Source organism: Ambystoma mexicanum, chromosome 9 (assembly GCF_040938575.1).
Source record: "Ambystoma mexicanum isolate Mex_15411 chromosome 9, UKY_AmexF1_1, whole genome shotgun sequence".
In the NCBI taxonomy this organism is placed as follows: domain Eukaryota; kingdom Metazoa; phylum Chordata; class Amphibia; order Caudata; family Ambystomatidae; genus Ambystoma; species Ambystoma mexicanum.
Window position 1 is genome coordinate 1,007,067,077 of NC_090931.1, and position 12,981 is coordinate 1,007,080,057.

A 12,981-nucleotide genomic window follows, 5' to 3' on the forward strand; every position below is an offset into this window, starting at 1 on the left:
AGACGGGATGAATTTGCATATTAGCAGGTAAGTCCAACTTGATGGCCACCGGGTTGATAATGGCCTTAATAGAGTAAGGTCCCAAATATCTAGGGTTAAAGGTCCGCGTTCTCTTGAGAGGTATGTGTTTTGTGGCCAACCATACTTGGTCCCCTATTTGGTACTGTGGAGTATCACTTCTATGCCGATCAGCATCTTTCTTATATTTCTCCTTCGCCTGTTTTAAATGTGCAGTTGCCTCCTTAAAGGCTTGTGTAATTGTAGTGTGTAGATGGTCCACTGCGGGCATTTCTAAGTGTTGGGGTGAGTCAAGGTCTGAGGTTCGAGGGATGGTGCCCATATAGGGTATAAAAGGGGCTTTGTCCAGTTCCAGAATGTACTGAATTATTGTATGCATATTCGGCGATCCAAAGAATGTCCTTCCAATTACTCTCAGTCTGATGTAACATACAACGCAGGTATTGTTCAAGAGTCTGGTTGGTCCTCTCTGTTTGACCATCGGTCTGGGGGTGGTGACTGGTCGATAATCTCACATCGATTTGCGCCAATTGACAACATTTCTTCCAAAAATGTGAAATGAATTGACTGCCCCGGTCAGAGACCAACACGGACGGAAATCCATGTATGCAAACAATGTTTTCGAGGAATTCTTTGGCCAGGATTGAGGCTGAAGGTAGTCCTTTTAAAGGAATAAAGTGGGCCATCTTGGAAAAAAGATCCACAATAACTAGAATGGTGTTAAACCCATCACAAGGAGGTAGATCGGTAATAAAGTCTAACGATAATGTGTGCCTTGGTGTAGGCGGAATGTCTAAAGGTTGTAAGAGTCCAGCTGGTTTTTTCTTTTGACTTTTGTTTTGGGCGCAAATGCCACAAGACATCACAAATGATTTAATATCCTTTTGCCAGGTGGGCCACCAGAATTGTCTTTTAATTTTAGCTTCAGTTTTTGCAATACCTGGTTGCCCTTCCATTAGGGTATCATGATAACGGGAAATTACTAGCTCTTGTAGTTCCTTGTGTGGCAGAAATAGCCGCCCTTGGTAATAAGGCAGATCATTGGTGACAGAGTAGTCCGGGCCTTTCTTTACCCAGTCCTGCAGGGATGTAAGATCAAGGAGTTGCTGGATCTTTACCTGAATGTCCTCTAGTGTCTGTAGAGTAGTCATGCCAAGAATCCTTTGTTCGGAAATTATAGGTACTGGTTCTGGGTTCACTTCTGCCTCTCCCATCCCTATTCGGGATAAGGCGTCTACTTTACCATTCTTACAACCTGGTCGATAGGTTATCACGAAATCGAACTCGGCAAAGAACAATGCCCATCGGAGTTGACGTGACGATTGGGCCTTGGCTGTTTTTAAATACTGTAAGTTCCAGTGATCGGTGATCACAGTAATGTTATGCCTGGCACCAGGAAGATAGTGCCGCCAAGCCTTGAAGGCGGATTTAATGGCTAATAACTCCTTGTCGGTAAACGCATAGTTTAACTCGGGTGCCGAGAACTCTCTGGACCAAAATGCTACTGGGTGAAGCTGGCCAGTTTCAGGGTCCTTTTGAGACAGGACAGCTCCCATGGCTAGACTGGATGCATCAGTTTCCACTATGTATGGAAGTTCAGGGCACGGGTGCCTTAACACAGGTGCAGACGTGGATTTTACTTTCAGCTCTTGGAAGGCTTTTTCAGCTTCTTCAGTCCACATAAAGGATGGGATGGGATGCACGACATGTGAAAAATCTGGGATGAATCTGCGGTAGAAATTGGCAAAGCCGAGCATGCTTTGTACTCCTTTAACTGAACTTGGTGATGGCCACTTAAGGATTGCGTCCACCTTTCGTGAGTCCATTCGGACTCCCTTTGGGGTCAGGATAAACGCAAGGAATTCAACTTCTGTGGCATGAAAAACGCATTTTTCTAGTTTTGCATATAGTTTGTGCTGGTGCAATTTCTCAAGGACTGCTCGGACGTGCTTCACATGGTCAGATTCTGAAGAGGAGTATACTAGAATATCATCGATATACACGACAACACAAACGTCAATGAGTTCACGAAGGACATCGTTCATGAAGTATTGGAAGGCTGCTGGTGCATTGCACAACCCGAAAGGCATCAACTGGTATTCGAATAACCCATACTTAGTGCAGAAAGCAGTCTTCCATTCGTCGCCCTCTTTTACACGTACCAGATTGTATGCCCCCCGGAGATCTAATTTAGTGTATATACAAGCGTCCTTCACTTGGTCTAGTAGTTCAGGGATCAGAGGCAATGGGTATCGGTTCTTAACAGTTATCTGGTTCAATGCACGGTAGTCAATGCACATTCTGAGGTCACCTTCCTTTTTGGGCACGAAGAACAAAGCTGAAGATGCAGTGGACTTGGATGAGAGAATAAAGCTATTGGCAAGGTACTGGTCTAAGTATTGTCGTAGGTGAAGGTTCTCAGGTTCCGTAAGGGCATAGATCCTACTACAAGGGGGTTGTGCACCAGGTATGAGATCCATTTGACAATCGTACGATCTGTGAGGAGGTAAGGTGTTTGCCTTTTCCTTTTGGAAGACATCCTGGAATTCTTGGTATTCTGGAGGTAGTTGCATGACTGCTGTGGTTACTGTGGCCAGGCCTGCGTTCTGATTTTTCTTTGGGTAACAGGTTTGTGCCCAATCCGGGAAGGTTATTCTCTTCTCTCGCCAATCAATACAAGGATTATGTGTTTCCAACCAAGGTATCCCCAGTATTATTTGGAACTGTGGGGCTTTGATTAGATCAAACACAATAGTCTCTCGATGCCCATCCTGACCTAATAGTGTCATCTGTGCGGTGGAATGAGTTACAGGCCCAGAGGCAATTTCAGTTCCATCGACTGTGGTGATGACCTCTGAGGTGGTTTTTCGGCAGAGAGGTAGATTCATCCTTGAAGCCAATTCATAGTCCACATAGTTTCCTATGGCCCCGCTATCAATGTACGCCCTTACTGCGTGCATACGCGATGGCTGCCCTGGATCTACGAGGACCATTGGTATGATGAAATGCAAGGTCTGAGTATCCTTCTTCAAGCTCGGCAAGCGGACCTCTACGCTTGTCGGGCGTGGTCATTTCTCGAGTCTGACTCCATATGGCTTTTATCAGCAGCTCCTACCACCCCAGTATCGTAGAAAATGCCCAGAAGTTCCACAATATAGACTCAATTGCATTTGCCGTCTCCTTTCTCTTTCCTTCTGGGTTAAGGGTCCATTAACCCCTCCGATTTGCATGGGTTCTGAAGCATCTGCTCCTTTGGGGTTAGCGTGGGTTTTGACTAACACCCGATTCTCAAACTTGTCTCGATCAGCCTTTCTGTTCTGAAGTCTGTGATCTAATTGAACCACTAGGTCTATATATTCAGCTCAGTCTTGAGGTGGGTTCACGACATGTGCTAACACATCCTTGAGTTCTCCTCGAAGCCCTCGATGAAATAACGTGATTCGTTTTACCTCAGGCCATCCAGTTTCCACTATCAACCTATTAAAGGTCCCGATGTAGGATAGAAGGTCCTGATTACCCTGTCGTAGGGACAAAAGTTCGTTATCCAGGGCCTGTCCTTGGGAGTGCCGGGCAAATAGTCTTTCCATGCTAGTTTGAAAGCCCTGAAAATCCCGAAGAATTGGGTCATCCTGAGTAACTAGTGGAATTGACCAATCAGCTGCACTGCCGCTCAGATATGACAATACAAAGGTTACCTTGGCTTGATTGTTTGGGAAGGCTCCAGGTCTGCATAAAAAGTGCAAGCGGCATTGGTTCATAAACACGGCGAACCTTTTGGGATCTCCAGCAAAGCCTTCGAGTGGAGCTAATGGAATATTTCCTGGTAGATTTATTTGCACAGGGTTACTCGATAACACAGGAGCTGGATTTCCCCCGGAACCAGGTAGGGGTGCTTGTCCAGCCTGGCTTTGCAATAGTTGCCTAGCAAGGTCATCAGTTCGCTCCTTTGATAAAATCAGTTCTCTCCTAAGAGCATTGGTTTCTTGACGGGTGGAATGCACTTCAGCCCTCAGTTCCCCTAGTAATTGGGCCAATTGGTCAGTCTCTGAGGTATCCATAATGCCCGGGTGGGAATTTGTGGGTAGGCTTCGCGTTCTGTTACGCTCACCTAGCTCCCACAGAGGCGTCGATCTGAACTGGACAGCTGCAGTCTCCACCAATGTGACGCGTAGGGCCAAGATGACGGACTGGACTGGCCCACCTAGCTTCGTTTGCTTGGCCCATAGAAATATTCTTCTGATGGTTTGAAAAGATAAGCTCTCCATCCTGCATTGAGCACAGGGGCGTGTTGATAAGCAGTTGCTTCACTGGCTCGAAGGAATTGGTGAGTTCCAGAACAATATTGACTCCGAAAAGTATGTAGTTCGTAAGAGTTCACATGTTTGACTTTCACTCTTGTCCGATTCCTTGCAGTTTGCAGCTTGACCCCAGCAAAGAGTTCCTCGTGCTAGCTGAAAAAGTTCAGGTAAGGATTTGGCTTATCCTACACAGTTCAATAAAATGAGGCCAAAATGTAACCTGTTGCTTCCTCTCTTATTCAGGTGTGGAGAGAAAATATGAAGTTCGGGGAATAATGCCTCTGGCGGTAAAATTAGGTAAGTCTATTGTGGTGAGAAGAGTTCCCCTTGTTTGTCCCTTTGTCTCACCTTGTTGTCCTTTTGTTCCCCTCAGGGGCTGGGGTACGGCAAGGATGCAATGGAGACTGCGCCGACCCGTGAAGAGGAATAGTACCCCCGGCGGTAATCAGGTAAGTCTATGGGGGTAATTACTATTGCCTCTGTTTCTTCCCTTGGCTCACCTTTGCTGTTCTTGTGTTCCCCTTAGGTGCCAGAGTGCGGCGGGAACGTGCAGAAGGATGCGGTGGATCATGAGGATGCTGCGAAGGCCGGTGAGTTCAGCGCGGCGCTGCAGCAGGCGAGGCGGTGCACGTAAAAGCTTCTTTCTTCCAGCTCGAAGGTGCGGTGGATCCGGAATTCAGGTAAGGATCGAAGGTTTTGCTCTTATTCTAACCTCTTCTCCTTCTGTTCCTCCCTTTTTCTAGGAGCTGAAGACTCGAGGCGGGCGTGGCAGAAGACTGAATGCAGGCTTGCAGACACGGTTAGCGTTACGCTGTTTAATGCAGAATAACGCGAAGCGTGTGCTGCTCTTCGGGCGTGGTTTAAATAGCCTCCAAAGTAGTCCCAGGTAAGTAGTGCTCCCCAGCCCCACCCGAGTAAAAAATAGTCCCAAGGTAAAATAGTCCCTTCCAAGCCTCATTTGGCTTGGAGCTCTGCAGCATGGTCTGCATCAGGTAAGCTTGCAGCATGAGCTGCATCAGGTAAGTTCTACTCTATGAGCCTGGCGCCTATGGCGCCAGGATTGACTCTCCATATGAGCCTGGTGCCATAGGCGCCAGGACCGCACCCAAACAGCCCCTAGCAGGGGTTTTTGGGCTTGCTCAAAATAACTTGATGCCTGCTTCTGGGGTTGCTGGACCTGGTCTGGTGCCCCGGGGGTAGCGATAATGACAGCTTGCTCCCGTTTTCATTTTGTCAAGAAGCGATCTATCCATTGCATGCACATGATATCACGTGAGTGCACATCCTCATGTTCCACAAATTAGCACATGCAACAGGGGACCCGTACCCACACACGTCTCACTATAACCGTGTTTTCAATTGCAGGTGGCCACAACCCGGGCGTGGCTTTGCATTCCCACATAGTGCCCCTGTGTCAGCTTAACACGCACATTCTGCCACTGCAGAGAGTATTTGCCATGTGGCATGATTCAATTCTTGTCCCGTCGGCACTTGTAGATCTTGCTACGGCACAAACATTAGTCACACTGCTATTCCCATGATGCACTGGGCTCACTCTAAAAAGGCCCCTTGCGTGTGTTGAATTATGGGCCGAACAACTAGCCTTTGGTACTTTGTTTCACTTTTATTTCAGAAGCGCGTCATATTACCGCGCTCCGATTGGCCCACCAGATACACATCCATTGGCTGCCTCGGTAATGGGGCGGAGTCCACCACAGCAGCTATCCTCATTACCACGGCAACTCGCAACAGACAGCGCCACTTTCGCAGAGAGTTTGAGTCGTTTACAGAACCTCCAAGTATGTCACAGCACTATGCTCTTGCGGGACCGTACGATTGGGATGTTTTGCACGATCGTTTTCGGTGCCGTGCTCTCACACTTTTATAGACAATGCTTTGGGATCTTTGGGATCTCCAGTCACCAGTCTACTCTCATTTCAATACCGGACACGAGTACCTGCACAGGTCCCACCCTGTTAATAGGCACCTTTACGCCCCCACCACCACACAGGCATTAACCACGCTCAGGCTTATGCTACGCCTGAAACCTAAGTCCTTATACGAAATGTCACTATGTTCTACACACGCATTAGTGTGTAAACCACCCCGCCCTCACGTCATCACAAGCTTTTTAAAACAAAAAGTCACTGCCCTCACATGGCATGCACTCGAACCCTGTCATGTACCACCTAGTGGTGGGACAGAGTCTGATGTGTTCACCGCACATCCACCTTGCATTGTGTGGCTTGCTTATAGACAACGTGCTCTTGCAGCACGCACTCTCAGCATCACCATTGTTGTGACCACTCGCATGAATTTCAAACAGAATAGACATAAGCTATCCTTTCGTCTCTTCTTTAAACAGACCTGTTGATTCGGCTTGCCACCAATAGGCATTGCCACATCCTGGTGAATGCATTGGACCCAGGATCTCCAGGCTGATCCTCAGCAGTGTATTAAATACACTTCCGTCTCCACCACGAAATATTGAGTGACTTCTGAGTACAGCTATACCGCCGGTAAGCCTTACTCCAATACACACGTTATTGTATTTTTACGGCACCAGTTAGCCACTAATAATTAACTAAAAGTAGAAATAACATATCACCGAGATCATAACAGCTGTCCACTTCTCCGTTATACTCCAACAGATAAACGCACGGAAGAAGGCCACTACAATAGCGTGCTCTCAACAACTGCCACCGTTTGCCGAAACACTACAGTGTTGATGATCTGTGACATAACTCCTTGACCCACCTTTTATGTTTATGTATGTCGTTGTGTACTGTTTTTTCAAAACCCATGGACCAATAGCAGCCCTGGCTAGCATTCACTCTTGTTGAGATTGAAATGTTTACTTGCTTGTTAGAGAATGTTCACCAATATAGGTATACTACCTCAATAATCAAGAGGTTGGTACCCACTAGTACCCCCATTGCTAAAATACAATACCTGTCCGTTCTACTGTCTTGTTTGTAAAACATGCAATATCTAGCAATATGCTTTTGAGATCCAATAAATTGATCCAATACATCACTGTTCTTTTGATCACCCATCCTGACTTTTTCACATTACTATTATTTACCCTCCTGGGCATATCAGGACACCGGCAGGCGCCCTTTATCATATTTTTTTAGCAACCACGCACTTACCTAACTCTATCCTCAATATAACCTTCCCAAAGCCACGACACATCGCCTCCCTCTCCAGACGCGCTACGCATCTCCGAGCACGCACCCACCGCCCTTCCTAGCCCACACTACCCACAATCGCTGCCAGCCGTAACTTCAGGCTCTGTTCCAGAACCATGGCCTACAAAGAGAAGGCCCACCACACACACACATGCATGCCCCCAAACTGCTCGTCCTTTCCGATTATTTGACATTCAAGAAGCCTCCTACACCCATATACCACTTGCACGCAAACAATACTTCAAGCCCATCCATTCTTACCTCTGCTGCATCCTACCATGCTGCCTCCACAACTCAGGCTGCACCATCCTGCATCAAACTAGTTAATGCCCTTCGCACTAAGGTCACTACCAAGCTTTCCAAGCCTAGTACTCACACTACCAATTATGATAATGCTGCTGATGCCACATGCACCTCCATGCCACACCTTGTGCCCATAACTAAAATAAATAGTGATGCAACCCATTCCAATGTCATCACCAAGTGCACCTTGGACACTACCTCTGCCATTAATGATACTGCTGATGCTGATGCTTCAGGGCCTCCAACCTTCAGGCTACTGTAACGCTCACCTTGTATCCACAGGGATGCCCTTCGACAGGCCTGGAATGCTTCCTGGGACTCTGCACCTTCCCTGGGGTTCGCGCTGCCGTGAATCAATTCTAGGAGACAGGGGATTGAAGTTTAGTTGCTATTCCTTCCCTCTTGACCCACCTCCCGGTGTTCCCTTCGCGGTTCCCCTTGGGGCTTCTCTCACCTTGGTTTCTATAAGGATGAGCTCTCCATCCTGCCGCACTGGGCAGGGGCGCGTCGTCAGTGGCACCGTTCTGGCGAGTTTCTTCACTGGCGTGGGCCCGGAGTCCAGACCGGCTGCGACTCTGCTTTTCAGGTAAGTCTTAAGATTAAGAATAATGTCTGTATTGGTTGATGCACCAAATAACTTTCTCCTCTTGTCTTGCAGATGCTGCAGGAAGAGAGCGGCTGCTGGAGGCAGAGTTCGAAAAGGTAAGGATGGATGCACAAAGCGGCGCTGAGAGCATCCTTGCAATTGGCTAATCTGCACTATTGTTTCTTGCAGGTCTTTCAAGAATCCAGGAAGACTGGACCAGCCGGAACCCCAAACCAACGGTGGATGTGAAGGTGGCGAAGACCATACAGATAGCCTAGGTAAGTAGCTTACACAATCTCTCTCTTTCCTGGAATGTAGCTGGAGGAAGATGAAGAAGACTGGAGACTTCGGTTGGATAGAGGCTGCGACTGGGCAGGTAAGGACAATGATGGTTCTTGTCTTCTCTCACCCGAGCAGGCCAGGATGCTGAGCAGGACACAGTGAACGTCACACTGCTAGAGCAGAATAACGCGAAGCGTGTGCCTCGAGCCCGGGCGTGGTTTAAATACCCAGCAGGTATCCCAGGTGCCTTTGGGGCGGGCCCAGCCCTGGATGCTAGACTGCTTCTTGCAGTTCCCCATTGGTCCTCATGGGGCAGCCATGTTTGTCCATTGCCCATTGAAACTCCATCCAGGCATGTGAGTCTGATGCCAGCGATTGGCTCCAAGGGATCCGAGGGGGGCCAAATAGGGTCTTTTGGGTCCCGTTACCATATGGTTGAGATAAGGTTGTGACAGCACTCCCCCCTAAGGCCCCTCTCAAAGCGGTTCTCCAATCCGGCCCCGGCTTGGAGGGATATTCTCGGTGGAAACGCTGAAGCAGGCGTGGAGCATGGATGTACTCGCTGGGCTCCCATGTCCTGTCCTGTGGTCCGTACCCTTTCCAGTCTACTAAGTAGTAGAGTTTTGTCCTCAGGTACTTGGAGTCCAGAATGTATTTTACTTCGTATTCGGGTTCCCCCTGTTGGAGTGGTTATTCGGGTACCCGGCTTGACTGGTTTCAGGAGAGATACATGGAACACTGGGTGTATTCGCATGTGGGCTGACAGTGTCAGCTTCATGGCTGCTGGATTAATTATGGCTTCCACAGGGTATGGTCCCAAGAACTGTGGGCGAAACGTTTGCATCCCTTTTAAAGGTATGTGCTTGGAGGCTAGCCACACCAAATCTCCCACTTGGTAGTCCGGGGCCTTGGTGCGGAGTTGGTCCGCATACCTTTTTTGGCATGCCTTAGCCTGTTGCAAGTGTTCTTGAGCTTTTGAGAAGGCCTGAGAGATGGTCGTGTGAAGGGTTTTGACGGCTGGCATTTCCAGGGTTGTGGGGACTTCTAGATCAGAAGTGCGTGGATGTCTTCCATACACCGTAAAGAACGGTGTTTGCCCAGTACTGCTATGCAGAGAGTTATTATAGGCGTACTCGGCGATCCATAGAAGTTCCTTCCAATCCCCTTCCACCTGGTGGAGCATGCAGCGCAGGTACTGCTCGAGAGTCTGATTCGTTCTCTCCGTTTGACCGTCAGTTTGGGGGTGGTGACTAGTGGACAGTTGGATGTCTATTTGGGCCAATGAGCAGCATCTTCTCCAGAAACTGGATACAAATTGGGTTCCCGGTCTGATATTAAAACTGAAGGGAATCCGTGCAGGCGCACTATGTGTTCAAGGAAGGTTCTGGCGAGGCCGGATGCATTAGGCAGACCCTTGAACGGGAAGAAGTGAGCCATCTTGGAAAACAGGTCTACGATTACTAGGATGGTGTTGTAGCCTTGACATGGAGGGAGATCGGTAATAAAGTCTAATGATAGTGTGTGCCATGGGCCCGGCGGAATATCCAAAGGCTGTAGGAGCCCGCTGGTCTTTGTTTGGAGGACTTGTTTTGGGCACAGATACCGCAAGAAGAAATGAACTCAATGACATCCTTACGCCATGTTGGCCACCAGTAATTCCTTTTCACTTTAGCCAAGGTTTTAGCAATTCCCGGGTGGCCATCAATGAGGGAGTCATGGTACTCGGTGATGACCTGTTCTTGCAGTTCTTTCACAGGCACGAACATTCGGTTACTATAATACGATAGTTGGTTTTTTACACAGTAGTGTTCCCCTCTGGAACCCCATTCTTGTAGTTGCTCCTGGGTCAGGACTTGCCGGACTTCATATAGGAGCTTGTCCTGGGTCATGGTGGTTGTGATACCTAGGATTCTATTTCCCGGAATGATGGCCACGGGATCCGGAGGTGTGTGCGCAGCCTCATCAGTGCACATTCGGGAGAGGGCGTCCGCTTTGCCATTTATAACCCCGGGTCGGTACGGGATTACAAAGTCATACTCCGCAAAACAGAGGGCCCAGCGCAGCTGCTGCGATGATTGAGCCTTTGCACTCTTTAGATATTGGAGGTTTCAGTGGTCCGTAATCACGGTGATAGTGTGTCTGGCTCTCAACAGGTAGTGTTGCCAGGCCTTGAAGGCTGCTTTTATGGCCAATAACTCCTTATCCGTGATGGCGTAATTGAGTTCCGCTGGCGTGAATCTTCGTGACCAAAAGGCCACTGGATGTAGTTGACCTGTTTGTGAGTCCCTTTGAGACAGAACTGCACCCATTGCTAGACTAGACGCATCTGTTTCCACAACGTAAGGAAGGTCGGGACGTGGGGGTCGCAAGATGGGAGCTGTGGTAAACCTCCTCTTGAGTTCCTGGAAAGCCTTCTCCGCTTCCTCTGTCCAACAAAATGTCTTGTTGCATTTCCTTAACAATGAAGTAATCGGGTGCACTATTTGGGAGTATCCGGGAATAAACCGACGGTAGAAGTTTGCAAAACCCAACATACTTTGGACCCCCTTGATTGAATTTCGGCGCTGGCCAGTTGAGGACGGCGTCGACCTTGTGGGCGTCCATTCGTATGCCCTTGAGTGAGAGGACAAAACCCAGGAATTCTACTTCCGTAACATGGAATGAACACTTTTCCAGCTTGGCGTAGAGGTGGTGTTCTCTGAGCTTGGTCAGGACTGCCCGTACATGCCTAACGTGTTCTTGTTCCAATGTCGAATATACCAGGATGTCATCGATATACACTAGAGCTCAGGCATCTATGAGTTCTCTAAGGACATCGTTCATAAAATATTGGAATGCAGCTGGGGCGTTGCATAGGCCGAACGGCATTACTTGATATTCATGTAGGCCATACTTGGTACGGAATGCCGTTTTCCACTCGTCCCCTTCTTTAATGCGCACTAGATGGTAGGCACCTCTCAGATCCAACTTGGTATAGATCTGGGCTTCCTTGACCTGGTCCAATAACTCCGGGATCAACAGCAGAGGGTAAAGGTTTTTGATGGTCACTTGGTTTAATGCACGATAGTCAATGCATGTTCTCAAATTACCTTCTTTTTTCGGTACGAAGAATAACAGCGCCGCGGCCGATGACTTAGATGGGCGGATGAATCCATTGGCTAGGTATTGTTTCAGGTAAGTCTTCAGGTGTTTGTTTTCTGGCTCAGTGAGTGCATAAATGCGCCCACAAGGAATCCGGGCTCCAGGTAGAAGGTAAATCTGGCAATCATAGGGTCTGGGGGGTGGTAACGTATTTGCTTGCTCCTTTTGGAAAACATCTTGAAAGTCTTGGTAATGCATCGGCAGAGTAGCGACCCCTCCAAGGACATTTACCATTCCCTCATGAACAGGAGAGCTTGCGTGTTTCCCCTTCCATCCTTTTGGGTAGCAAGTGTGCGTGCAGCTGTGAGCGAAAACCAATTTGTGAGCACGCCAGTTAATCCGTAGATTATCTGCGACCAGCCATGGCATTCCCAAGATCAGCCGAAACTGTGGTGCCTTAATCAGATCGAAGGCAATGATTTCACGGTGACCATCTTCACACTGGAGGGTGAGTTCAGTGGTGCATTCAGACACAGGCCCCGAGGCAATCTCTGTACCATCAACGGTGGTTACGGTCTCAGCGGTTGGCTTAGGGCAAAGAGCTAGCCCCATCTTTGCTGCAGGGTCCCGATCTATGTAATTCCCCACAGCTCCACTGTCGATATAGGCTTCCAGAGAGTGCATATTAGATGGCTGCTGGTGGGTAATCAAGATCAAAGGTAGAGCAAAATGGGAGGTCTGCAGTTGGATTTCTCGCTCGACAATTGGACCCATACAATTGCTGGGCTTGGGCGTTTCCCGACTCCTCATCAGGGTTTTCCTTATCTGTAGCTCCGACAGTTCTTCTTCGTGGCTTGACAGGACATTCCTTTAGGAAATGGCCCGCTCTTCCACAATACAGGCACAACTGCAACTACCTCCTCCTTTCTCATTCGGCTTGGGTCAGAGGAGGCCTGACTCCTCCTATTTGCATGGGTTCACTGGTTCCATTGGAGCCCCGCGGGGTTTGATCTTTGGGTCGCAGGAATAAAGGACGTGAATCCAACTTGCTACGGTCGCTCTTCCTATCTTGCAGACGCTGATCCAGCTGCACCACCAGACTGATGAACTCGGCGCAATCCCGGGGTTTGTCCACCACTTGGGCCAAAACATCTTTCAGCTCCCCTCGCAGACCCCGGTGGAACATAGTAGTTCGTTTGTCCTCTGGCCAATTTGCCTCAAC

The 12,981-nt window shown here is 48.6% G+C and overlaps 1 long non-coding RNA gene across 1 annotated transcript in view; it reads left to right on the top strand.

Moving 5' to 3' along the window:
• The first annotated feature begins 6,028 nt into the window (after window positions 1–6,028).
• LOC138489771 (uncharacterized) overlaps window positions 6,029–12,981 on the top strand; it is a 28,709-nt gene continuing 21,756 nt past the window's right edge. Inside the window, exon 1 of the long non-coding RNA XR_011274893.1 lies at window positions 6,029–6,115. This is a non-coding gene — a long non-coding RNA (uncharacterized lncRNA). The remainder of the gene's footprint in view (window positions 6,116–12,981) is intronic.